Raw genomic sequence first — 12888 nt, 5'->3', positions numbered from 1 at the left:
TCTTGAGTTGTACAAATGGATAAATAGAACAAAAATTTAACTTCTTTGACTTGGTTGACATTTCCCTATGAACTTCAATCTCGGAATACTAGACATATTTATTTAAAGAAATAATATGAGACAGTGAAAAAGAATAAGAGTTGTTATTTCATTTAATTTCAAATAATTATGACTGATTTGGATTGTCGGTGTCTAGACCTATAACAACAAACAATTCAAGAACACGAAAGTTTGAACATGTTAAACATTTTAAAAACATGTTAAAGTCTCGAAATTGAGTTCAAATTTAATTGAAACACTTTTATTACTACAGTAAAATAAATACAATATATATCTAAAAATACGAAAGTTTACCCATATTAAACTTCGTTTTATAGGTCAGTTTTGAAATTGAATTTCAAATATGCCTTTATTACCCGGCTGTGATAAACACAGTTAACATCAACGATTGCAATCCTTAAATTATACTAATGATCATTTATATGCATAGAATCAGATTTTACGCATCGAAAATGTACTCAAAAACAAATGACAATACACTAAATTATCAATGGCAATTAGAATGCCAAATTTGCCACGTTAGATTTAGAAATGCAACTCACTCCTGCTTTATAGCGCAAATTCTTATCGAGTAGAAGTGTTTAACAATATTCATGAATGCATTTGTTTATTTCACGCAAAATACATTTAAATGTTTTACATTTTGGCTTTATTTGTATCAATATTGCCACTGAAGGCATAACTAAACGGCTTATTTTATACAGCGAAATATATGGTATGCTTATAGTTACTGGTATGCCTAATTTTCACTTGATGTGGTTTTATGTATATAATAGTTCTTCGGTCTATTGTGTGACATTACATAGATATTGGACATAAACAGGAACGTAAACAGGGACCACATCGCAGAGGACGGTACTGCGGGTCCGGAACCCCTACCCGAAATTTCGACTTTTGTGTAAATGTAGCCTAATTTTATTGGCAATTTTAGGAATTTTAATATAAAATACCCTCTTATTAAGTTTGGACCTCTCGAAATAAATTCATGCGTACGCTACTGCACATACATATAAAACAATGACTATATAATGTTTTAATTACATATTGTGCGCGCATTAGGATTTGAAGTTGTTGTCTAGTGCCGTAGGTGCAAAATTTAGGAAATCGGAAATATTACTCCGGAAACGTTGTTAAGCTAGCAAAAGTTTTTAGGTTCAAGTTATTACTAGTAATTGAATCACTTGGAAGAAAAAAATAAACCCCGAATAAAAAATATAGTACTGTCTTGGACTTATTGTTTTTTCCAAGTTAAGAATATGACGTGACCTTGCTTCACCATTGAGGTTAAATTTGTCAATGGTGCCGTAAAGTATGGAAATTATCTTATAACTAACTCTATGGTATATGGAACAGGAGGTTCAATGCCGTTCACAAAAGCTCTCCATTGACTTCTGTCCTTGGCTAACTGGATCCAATTCCTAAATTGTATTCCTATTTCTGCTAGATCAATCTTAATATTGTCCTCCCATCTGTGCCTAGGTCTTCCTAATGGTTGTTTTCCGATTGGATTTTCAGTTAAAACCTTATATGCGTTCATACTTTCTTGCATTCTGGCTACATTACTTGCCCACCCGTGAGCTTTCTAGACTTGATGACCCTAACAATGTTTGGTAAACCGTATAAATTATGTAGTTACTCGTTATAAAGTTTCCGCCATTCCCCATTCCCGTTCTTCTTGGGTCCGAATATTCGTCTCAGGATCTTGTTCTCAAATACTTTCAGTCTATGTTCTTCCTTCAGAGTAAGGGATATGTTTCGCAACGATACAGAACAACAGGCATGATTATCGTTTTATATTTTGTTTCAAATTCCTCGACATAATTTGTGACAACAAAAGATTTTGAACATACACGAATTCCCTGCTTTTAGTTCACATTTAATTTCTTCGTGCAAATTTTTTTGATCCTAGATATTTGAAAGTATCCACTTCATCGAAAGTATATTTTAATGCATCCATAAATTGCAGTATTACTATCCCGGCGAACTTCCATGTATTTAGTTTTCTGTCCATTTACTTCTAAACAAATGTCCCTGCAAGCGTTTAATGAGACCTCTGCCTTTCTTTCTATTGTTCTCCTATCATCCTGTATGAAATTTACATCATCAGCATACGCCATAACCTAGTGGATACAGTTCAACTCTAGGACCTGGTTACTTCTTTAATTTCCCTTATAGCGTACTTCAGAACAAAGTTGATTAATAATGGCGACAACGCATCTCTTTGTTTCAGGCCATTCTAAATATGAAAGTTCGTGGATAAGAATTTTGATATTTCGAGTTTACTTTGGGATTCACTTAAGACATGTTAATCAATTTAACTAGCTATTTTGGTATTCCAAATGATGTATCTTAAAGATAATAAATCAGAGATGCTCAATTTTCTATTTGGCACTTATTTTCTTCTTTGAATTACCATTTTAGTAATTGAAGATTATCAAATTTAACAATATTCTCATCAAAATCACACACACACACACACAAAATGAACTCAAACCATACAGTAACTCTGTCAATTTATAAATCAGCATGTATATACAGTACGTGACGTGTAATTTAATTATGATAGATACATTACTTTGGGAATATTTTTGCTGTTGAAATCAACACGCTTAGCTTTTGTCGAGTTTGAATCAAACGAACAGAGCTTAAAGCCACGCATTGTAAGCAGTTTAATGAGAAGTGTTAATTCCCATTCTCGTGTCTTTTTATAACGAATGTTATCTCTATAGTTAACTTTAACTTTAGCTGAGGCTGTCAGATTTGACATTTTGAGCAAACGCACCCTGCTATTCCGAAGATTTTCTGTGGGATGAATAGTAGAACCCTAATTGTCACGCAAATAGCGTTATGATGCTAATTTAACAAAAGCAATCTTAAATAATTACATTTTCTGCCCACTTCTTCATTATCGTAGTAATTATCTATATTCAATTGTTTTAACGTAAGACCTGAAACTGGAAATACAGAAGTCCCAAAGAAGATATAAAGAGAAAGCGTACTTGTTAAAAATAAAGAGAAAAGTCTAACATTACTGTTTCTAATTGCTGCTTTAAAATAAATCTTAACGGATTTAACTGCGCACCGTGGCTCAGTGGTGGAGCACTCACCCCAGGCCATGTGGATTTGTGAGCAACATCGTGTCCAGGGGCGGATCAAGGGGGGGGGGCGATCGCCGCCCCCAGAAGAGGAAGCTTTCTTATTTTATATATATAAAAATAAAACCCATTACAAAGTTTGGAGCCCTTAAAAGTAGCAGTATGACAACCCACCGCCCCCCCACACAGAAGTCGGTCCTGGATCCGCCCCTGATCGTGTCCGTTGATTTTCCCTGATTTTTCCAATTTCTTCCCATGCTCTCATTCACCAATTCGTTTACAATTAATCACTTTCATTAATCATCCGTCTTCTTTAGCTTACAACCCATAAACACGAGATATAAACTTAAAGATTTCATCTTTTAAGAAATTGATTTAAGAAAATGTCTAAATACGAATAGTGTTTATTATGTGAACCTGCATATCCTAGAATTTAACTAATTATCAATTCTACTTCCTCAACTGTATAACTTATAAGTCATACAGTTATAAGTAATTTCATTCTAGTATATAGTTAATTGAAAAGACCAACTTGTAGTGATTGACATTTTGTGCTAGCCTAAATTTTGACGAGTACTGCTGTTTCGGATAAGTAAATTGATAACCACACATTTTCTAACAGAATGAAAATACAGGGTAGATATTTCCTATGAACATCACAAGAGAAAATAAATTGTAGTATGTTAAGAATTGTGGTATGTGTGCACTTCAGTTTATCAAAATAAACTTGTAAGGCTATTAATACAAACATAATAGGCTTCACACAATGTGCAGTGTTCTGTTCTAAAAAATTTTATCATCTATGTATGTCAAGATCCGGCTATCAATATCTTATCAATATAAGCCTTGAAGTTTAGATAATAACTGAACACGCATCACAACACAAATTTTGCATAAAAATATAGGCTTACAAGATAACAGCTTGATCCCAATTATTAGTCTTAAAACAGGTGGTATATTTCTCAATATTTTTAAATACTTAATCTAATTAGAAAATTCTTGATGCTAATCGAATAAAATAGAGTGTTAGTAGATGTTACTCTCGTATATGTAAGTCTAGATTTGTTTCACATTTTTTTTTTTTCAATGGAATGAATAGGATTTATTTAAGGGAGAGGCTATAGCTGTAGGATTTAGTAATTGATATCTATAAGTTTCTGAAGTTCGTTTATAAATACTATTTATTTGCGAAATTTATAAAGCGTTAATCGCAGGATGGAACAATTTGAAACAAAGTGTACTTGATTCTATCGGATCTTAAAACTTTGCTCGTATTCTGTGAAGATTAAAGATGAAATATTTTGGAAATTTTTAAGTATAATTTTGGTAAGGATTTCACAGTTTGTGCATTTTTTATTTGCTATTTGGGTTAATTGTTACAAATTCATACTTTTTTAAGTTACTTGCACTAAAGTTGCAAGCGCTAGCCACTAGACCAGCGGAGCGTGAAATTTGATAATTTATTTCGCAAGTAACTTAAGTACTGGTGCGTTATGCTGACAACAATTGAAGAATACCTTCAAATTATTTTAAAAGCTTCATAGCATACGTGCTTTTTCAGAATTCGAAATAGTTATGCCTATTCATGCTGAAAAGGAACATTATATTTGAGTAATATTGTCTTTGCAATTAATATTCAATGTCGGAAGTAAAAAGATCCGTTTAGCCTCGAAGGAACAGCAAGTACGTACTTCTCCAGTCGTTGTGTACAATTGATTAGAATATTGTGTACAGAATTACATATTGCATAACTTTTGGGGGAGGAGACCACTAACATACATAACATCGTTACCTAGAAAAGCGAAAAGACGATAAAAAGAATGAAGAAAGTAAAAAAGAAATCTTCCTTCCATAAAAGTATTTATATTCCTTCGTTGCGGAACCTTATTAACTTACATTGACGAAGTTCACTGTGTATGTAATGAGTCATAAAAGGCTCTTGAATTAATCGCTGACACTATTGTATTTTTTCTCTTGAAACTGAGTGCCAGGTTCATCTTTAAAAAACAATTTGCAATTTACATTTGTTCGTTTCACGTTTGCTTCTCTTTTACTCTGGACTTCTGTGACAATAAGAAGTCATCTTCTGGTCCTCGGGGTTTCCTTTCTATGTAAAACTTGTACCATTTCTACAGTGTACTTTATGCATTAGGTAAGTACTGTATTATAATATGAGGACACAATATACTTTAACGAATTGTGTTCAACAGTTTTCGTATTTAAATTTATAGAAATATTTCTTAACGTTGCTCATTCTAGCTTTGGAGTTACCTACAACTTAAATCAAAATAAAATCTCGCCTATTATAAATAGTATCTTACTATTCATTATTAATTTGTGTTATAGTTTTGGCAATATATCGTTGCCTTCGTCAGACACATTATCTAACGAATCGGATAACGAGTCCGATGAAGGCAATGGTATATACAGGGTGTTATAAAAATGTCTCAATATTTTGGGAACGGATTCCTCACATCAAAATAAGAAAAAAGTTCATATGGACCTGTGCTCAAAAGTGGATAGTTTCGGAATTGTAGGGTGCCGAAAACGTGAAACAAGTGAATTTCAAAAGTTCATAGCTTCACTGCTATGGGACCTATCGTAGGAGAATCAAGTCATCACTAAGAAACTGGTATGTGAACTATCCAAATATCCTTGTTTAAGAATGTTCTAGTACTTGCACACCAATTTTTAGAAAGGTAGGTGGAGACTGATCAAGTACTCCAAAACAGGCTCTCTAAAAATGATTGTGCAAGTACCGGAGGTTCTGAAAGGTGGATATTTGGATAGTTCACATACTAGTTCCTCAATGATGTCTTCATCCGACTACAATCGGTCCTATAGTAGTGCAACTATGGACCTTTAAAGTTCAGTTTTCACGTTTTCGACACCCTATAACTACGAAACTATGCACTTCCGACAACAGGTCCATATGAATATTTCCTCATATTTTGATGTGTGTGACAAATTTTTGTAACACCCTGTATATAGAAAGAAGTTTCTAAACAATACTATCGTCAGAGTCAATAATTTGTAAGATGTTTGAAGCACTGTCATATTCTCGACAACTACAAAAATCCTATAGAATGATGCATATAAGTAAAAAATAGCTCTTCATTTTATCACATAAACAAAATAAAAAAGAAAGTTCATTTTAATTATCTGCGGTGCTCGACGCATAGCTATAGGTAAGGCTACTTACAGCACATACATCACTCCAATGACCTGATAATTTGCGTAAAATTGAACAGCGACGCGGAGAAGCCGTATCGCACTATGTATGTCGTTGCATAAAATCTTAATTTGATCTATTTTCTGTACGATTTTATGATAGACCCTTACTATTATAGGATAAAAATAAGTGGTAAGTGTATATCTATCTATCTATCTCATATAGGGTAGGTAGGGGGAAATCGGATCACCTTTCCAGAAAACGTCAAATGGGAAGTTCAATATGATTCTATTTAAACGAAAGTACATGTATAATAATAAGTGAACCTTCATCTAATAGACTGTAATGAAAGGTTTTTAAATTTTATAGTTCTTACACCAAAAATTTCACTTTGTAACAGATGATAGATCGATCCGTTTTACCCTAACGTTGTGGGGTAAATCGGATCACAATGATTGTGATATGCAAATGCCGCAAATAAACTTTTTTGTTGCCTGCTGATTGAAATATGCCTTTAATGGCTTAAAAAACACGAACATCAAGCGGCTGCAGAACATGTGTTGTGTGAGGTGGTAACTATATCAGATTTTTTAATACACGTCTACTACAGCAGGAATGTGTGCGAACAATGTCCATTTATAATTAAAATAACTTCACCAGGACTTCGATGTTCGTGGAGATGTTCCACCCATTTCATGAAAGCCTCCTCGTTCACCCATCCAGATTCCGCCATAGAAACGTCGGATCCTGGTGGCATACCATTGCGATATTCAGCTTTCAGTCTCTTGCCCTTGAAAATAACAAACGGTGGAATGTAAACTCCTGTTGCTGACACAGAAGTTAATACTGTCACATTCTTTCCACTGTAATCGCTTGCTCTGGGATAGAACCAGAGACTACTGGAACTAGAGGTGAATGCTCTATCACGGAGCCACAGTGTTCCTTATGATTATAGCAACATCATATAAAAGAGTTTTTTTTTTAATAATAGTAATAAAACGATATATAGAGACAGGTAGTTTAAATACTTCCCCAATCTTCTTACAAACATCTAATGCAAATTATAAATTCAGTGATTCGATTTACCCCAAACTGCTCTTTTCTGCTTTTTTTCTTTTTACACAGTACGCTTAGTAACTTTTGCACAACTTGTTGTACAGCCCAATGATGCATGCATCAGTCAATGAAATAATAGCATTGAAAACCAAATATAATTCTTACACAGTTAGAACAAGCTTATTTTGCAACAATGAAAAGTTACATTTGTTTTTTCTTTTTTTGCCACTCAAAAACCACACGTCCTTAAACGATGCTGTCTGGAACTCTTCTGGCGCCAAATCAAGAGCGTCTTCCGTTAGTACCCATTTCTTCTGAGAGGTGGCACTACAATGTGCCCCACGTCGACGCAAAGAGTATTCTTTCAACGTCCAATCACAAGGGTTGTTTTCGACTGATCCGATTTTCCCCCACCTACCCTATATATATATATATATATATATATATATATATATATATATATATATATATATATATATATATATATATATATAGCGAGCGAGAGAGAGAGAAAAAAAATAGAAGTTTCGTGTTTACCATAACATTTAATGCAATAAAGACCTATTTTTTCCTTTAAGTTTTACTCTTTGATATATTTATGTGCTAGTCTATGTACTTCATTGTCTTTGTTTCTTCGTTTAGTCTGTTCATTACCTCATAACAGTCGGATCTTAAAAGAATAAAAATGTTTAAATAACCATTCATTGCATATTATGTTTAAAATACAAAGTCATATTTAATGTAAGATCTTTTAGCCACTTTTCTTTCGGATCGGAGTAGAGTTCAGGCATTCATTTTTGTTTTCGAACATGATTGGCATTATTTAATACCGATAGTTCGATTTAAATAATTCTAAAGATCTTGTTTTTCAGTGTGTTCTATAATTAGTTTATAGGATCATAATAAACTTATCTAACAACAATGGTGTGACAGAGTAGTGAAAGAGATATTTTTATTATATCAATTGTAATGTATAATAATAATAATAATAATAATAATAATAATAATAATAATAATAATAATAATAATAATAATAATAATAATCCAATGAAAGGTGACTAAATTAACTAGTATTGGGAAACGATTAACGTTCTCACCATACAATCACTAGATTTCGTGGGATTTTCCAACCTCTATTTAATCTCATACGATGAATGCAAAGGTAACATCTTCAATTATGTTTTCAGACTTCCTATCCAAACTTTCCTTCCCACCTTTCATTACTAGTGATTCCTGTTTAAAATGATTTCATAACATTTCGTAATTAACATTCTGTTATTAAAAAAAATAAGTAAGTTTAATCAATCTCTTTCGTGATAATGTCGCAATTTCAATTTCTCACTGATCAATAATTTTATTAACTTATTATTATTACAAAATATAGAGCAACGTTATATACTCTGGAGTTGTTAATAAAATTTTATAGAAGAAGCTAAATTGTTACAGCAGTTTTCGAGGGAAGTTTTCTTCGTCGTTAAGCTAATCTTCATGAGTTTTTTCTAGAGAATTCAATTTTCACCATATTGTAGAGTTGTTAACGAACTATTTATTAAAATATGAACTGAATCTTAAAGCTGTTTTCGCAAGAAAGGAATCTTCAGTAGTAAACTATCACTATTGGATTTATGAGAAAAGGTGGTTACTTCATAGTGTAGAGTTTTTAAAGGAATGTAAACATAATCTAGAGAGTATCTTCGACAATTTGTCCGAACAAAATTCATTGGAATTTTCTTCTGGGCATTTTACTAATTATTATAGTATTATTAGATACCTGATATTTTATTTTACTTCCTTATGCAATAAATACCAAGGCTATGAAGGACGGGATCGACAACCACGATTGGAGCTTAATAATACAGTTGGAGAATGTGCAGACCTTTATACAAGACCGACTCTCACATGGGCCGTTTGTGGCCTAAGGGAAATGGATTACAGGTTCATGGCATCGGCACCTGTTCAGATAGAAATGTATTTTACTGTATATATCATATTGCATAAACGCAAAATTGTTATAACGATTTTCAAAGCAATATTCCTAACAAAATTCACCATTTCCACTAACTACCCTTTATGTCCGAGACAAACGTCTTTACCATACTACACGGTTCACAATGAAATATGTTAATATATTGAAAGACGCTAAAATTTCGTCGATGAATCTGATCAGTATCTTCATATGTTGAACAATTGTTCCTTTCAGGCAAACTTCCGAGAAGGGTCATTTTTTTCTGGAAGAAGTCTATGCTAAACTGTATAGCATAAAAGCTTCTGCCCATGTAGACAGAGGACATGTGTGGAACAAGAACATTTTTTTTAAAGGGTCTGAAGGGGAAGTACAATACTACAATACATTACATCTACGTTAATCTTTAACCGAAATCATGATAAGTAATTGTTAAGTACTTCTACTTATATTCGCAATATTCGCAGAAAAATTATAGATCTAGATAGTTTTTTTTAAAATATAAAATAAAGAAAGAGTACACATCAAATATTTTCCATGCTTGTAAGTTTCACAACTTCTGCAGTTGCTCGAAAATAGAATTTAATAATAATAATATTATTATTATTAATAATAATAATAATAATAATAATAATAATAATAATAATAATAATAATAATAATAATAATAAATAAACGCATAGGTGTAAAAAAAAACATTAGTTGCAAAACCTAAGTGAAAACAAGATAAGATAGTGCATACTCAAACGTTCTCTTTGTTTCTGTTTTCCTTTAAATTTACACTCACAGTTATTATCAATACGTGAAATATTTACTTCTTTGTCCTGTTTTGATACAAGAGAGTATTATCTACCATTTGCCTGTAAAATTATAATATGAAAGCAGGAAAGAAGGAACTTGACACTAGTAGGTCTAACTGGTTACGAATTATCTGTTTTCTCAATGTTATTCTTATATGAGTGTGTAGATACAGGTATACTGAACTTTGCTAAGTTCTGTAAACACTTCGTTAATTTCCAACACAAACTAGTAAATGGCTCTCAAATATTTTGAACTAATGCCATTGAGTGTAAAATGTGCAAATGTACTCACATTTAGATGCTAATTTTGAAAAGCTTATTTTTAATGCTTTGATTATATGTACTTAATATATCAATATATATATATATATATATATATATATATATATATATATATATATATATATATATATATATACCCCTCTCCCAAGTTCGGGGCTGAATCTTGATTTCAACGACATTGGAATTGTCACTGTTCATCTCAACGATCCCGAAAACTTTGTATTCGACCTTATATCGGTCTTTTTCGATCATTTTAAAATATTTTTTCCTACCTCTAAGGTGCACTCTCCAAGTAGAATGATAAAAGCCATCCCAAGTCTGAATCTCATTTATGTTGAAAATTTGATCGAGATCGGTCTTGTGGTTCTAGAGTTACTAAGTTCTATTTATTTCTATATATCTTTCCCTCCGCTATGTTGTATCGTGAAAGTGAAATGAAAACCATGCCAGGTTCGAACCTCATCTAGAAAAAATTTGATCGAGATCGGTCGAGTGATTCAAGAGGTACGAAGCAGCAAACGTTGTGACTTTACATATATAGTGTAACTACATAGATTATTTCCTAGTACTACAATTACGTATATAGTCTAATATATATATATATATATATATATATATATATATATATATATATATAACGTACGGGCTCAAATGTTTCGAATTGAGTTCATATAGAGGTGTGTTCAAACCGGAAGTGATAGAAATAAACCATTTCCGATTTTAATGTTGGTAGCTATAGAGTAAAAGCGCTAATAGAAAGCGAAAAGCGTTTTCTGCAATCAATTAAGTGTCCCTAGAACATATTCCATCTCTACTCCAATCTCTCTATTAAAACCGAAAGTGGTACAAATCAACTACCGCCTTCGGTTTCGATTATTAATTTTAAAAAATCAAGTCATACAAACCAAATTACTTCATTTGGCAGTGCACATGACATTACTACTTGTTTCTATGATTTTTGCAATTGTTTTCAAAGAATAAAAGCGCAATTAATTATAGTTAATGCCATTTCACAGTTTTTTCTACGTGATTTCTGAAAAATTCCTATATTATTGCAAAGCACCTGCCGTCGACTCTAGTGGAAGCAAAGACTTATTGCTGTGCGGCATGGCGTCGCTACTATCGGTAATAAAAATAAAGTGATCAGAGTTAATATTCTCGTTTCTTTCTAATAGAGATACTGCCAATTAGAGTTGAGATCTGAATTGTTATCATTCCATATACACTAACGATAATTGATGTTGCCCACGAGAGCAAACTAGATGAGAAAATATTATTCCTTGTCCCGTCTTGTAAATTGTGTTGAACATTTCATCTAAAAGATATAAGAATTATTCCTCGTCACGAGAGGTCTGCAAAAAGTGTGAAATAACAACATTTAAATCATATTTGTTATTGGAGTATTTAGACCAGTGGTGTCCAATTATAAGGTGCCTGAGGGCCAGAACGGTCTTTACTAGTAAAGTGGAGGGCCGCAGCTAAATACTACTATTACTACTACTACTACTACTACTACTACTACCACTAGTACTACTACTACTACTACTACTATTATTATTATTATTATTATTATTATTATTATTATTATTATTATTATTATTAGTATTAGTATTATTATTATTATTATTATTATTATTATTATTATTAGTATTATTATTATTATTATTATTATTATTATTATTATTATTATTATTATTATTATTACGCTACAAAAGAAAAATATAAAAATTTATTTGAAATATTACCTATTCAATCTGTGACAAATGAGGGTGACTATCAGCTTTTACAAGGGCTGCGATATCTACATCTATTCCTGTTGTTGTGAGCCACAGGAGATGTAAAAGAAAAGAATTTGCAAGGCAGTTTCTGAAGCAATTCTTCACAATATTCATGATGGTAAATGCACTTTCACACAAATAAGTACTATCAAATATTGACACTCTTTTCCGACCAAACTCTCAGTTTTTAGGGAGTGTTGCCGTGGATGTTCGCGCCTTTTTGTTGTACAGAAGCTCTAAATGGGTGCTTATTTCGAAAGAGGAGTGGAAACATTAAACTAAAGAATAAATATAAATGAAAATACTATCAGTAATAAAAATCGTGAATCGTGAAAGCTTTGTGGGCCGCAGAAAATGGTTTGGCGGGCCGCAGGCGGCCCGCGGGCCGCCATTTGGACAGCGCTGATTTAGACCATTTATTATTTTGCTTGCGTATTTTTAGACGCTGAATAATGCTCTTTGTTGTGTTCACATAATCATTTTTTTCAATTGATAGTTCATACTTAAATTATAAATGATAATTGCGAGAAAGAAAATATGAATATGTCTTCAGCACATGCAATGTAGTTACTGTAGTGTTGGTAATGTTAATCTTAAGACCAAAAGGTTTTCGTTGTTGAACGTTACACTGAAAGTTTTATATCGTAATTATACTAACCTTTCGGTGGAAATTGAGGAAACAC

General features: G+C 32.3%; 1 protein-coding gene across 2 annotated transcripts in view; it reads left to right on the top strand.

Moving 5' to 3' along the window:
• The window catches only part of LOC145693320 (clavesin-1-like), a 47213-nt gene that overhangs the window by 299 nt on the left and 34026 nt on the right, over positions 1-12888 (top strand). The window contains exon 1 of one of the 2 annotated variants that reach the window (XM_081769206.1): positions 5201-5307. The exons of the other annotated variant lie outside the window; for it this stretch is intronic. The gene's annotated coding sequence lies outside the window, so the exon portion shown is untranslated. Of the gene's footprint in view, positions 1-5200; positions 5308-12888 lie in introns of those variants that run through there. 2 annotated transcript variants of the gene reach the window in all.

Source organism: Thermobia domestica, chromosome 8 (genome assembly GCF_964235325.1).
Source record: "Thermobia domestica chromosome 8, izTheDome1.hap1.1, whole genome shotgun sequence".
In the NCBI taxonomy this organism is placed as follows: domain Eukaryota; kingdom Metazoa; phylum Arthropoda; class Insecta; order Zygentoma; family Lepismatidae; genus Thermobia; species Thermobia domestica.
This window is presented reverse-complemented; position numbering and strand designations above follow the sequence as displayed.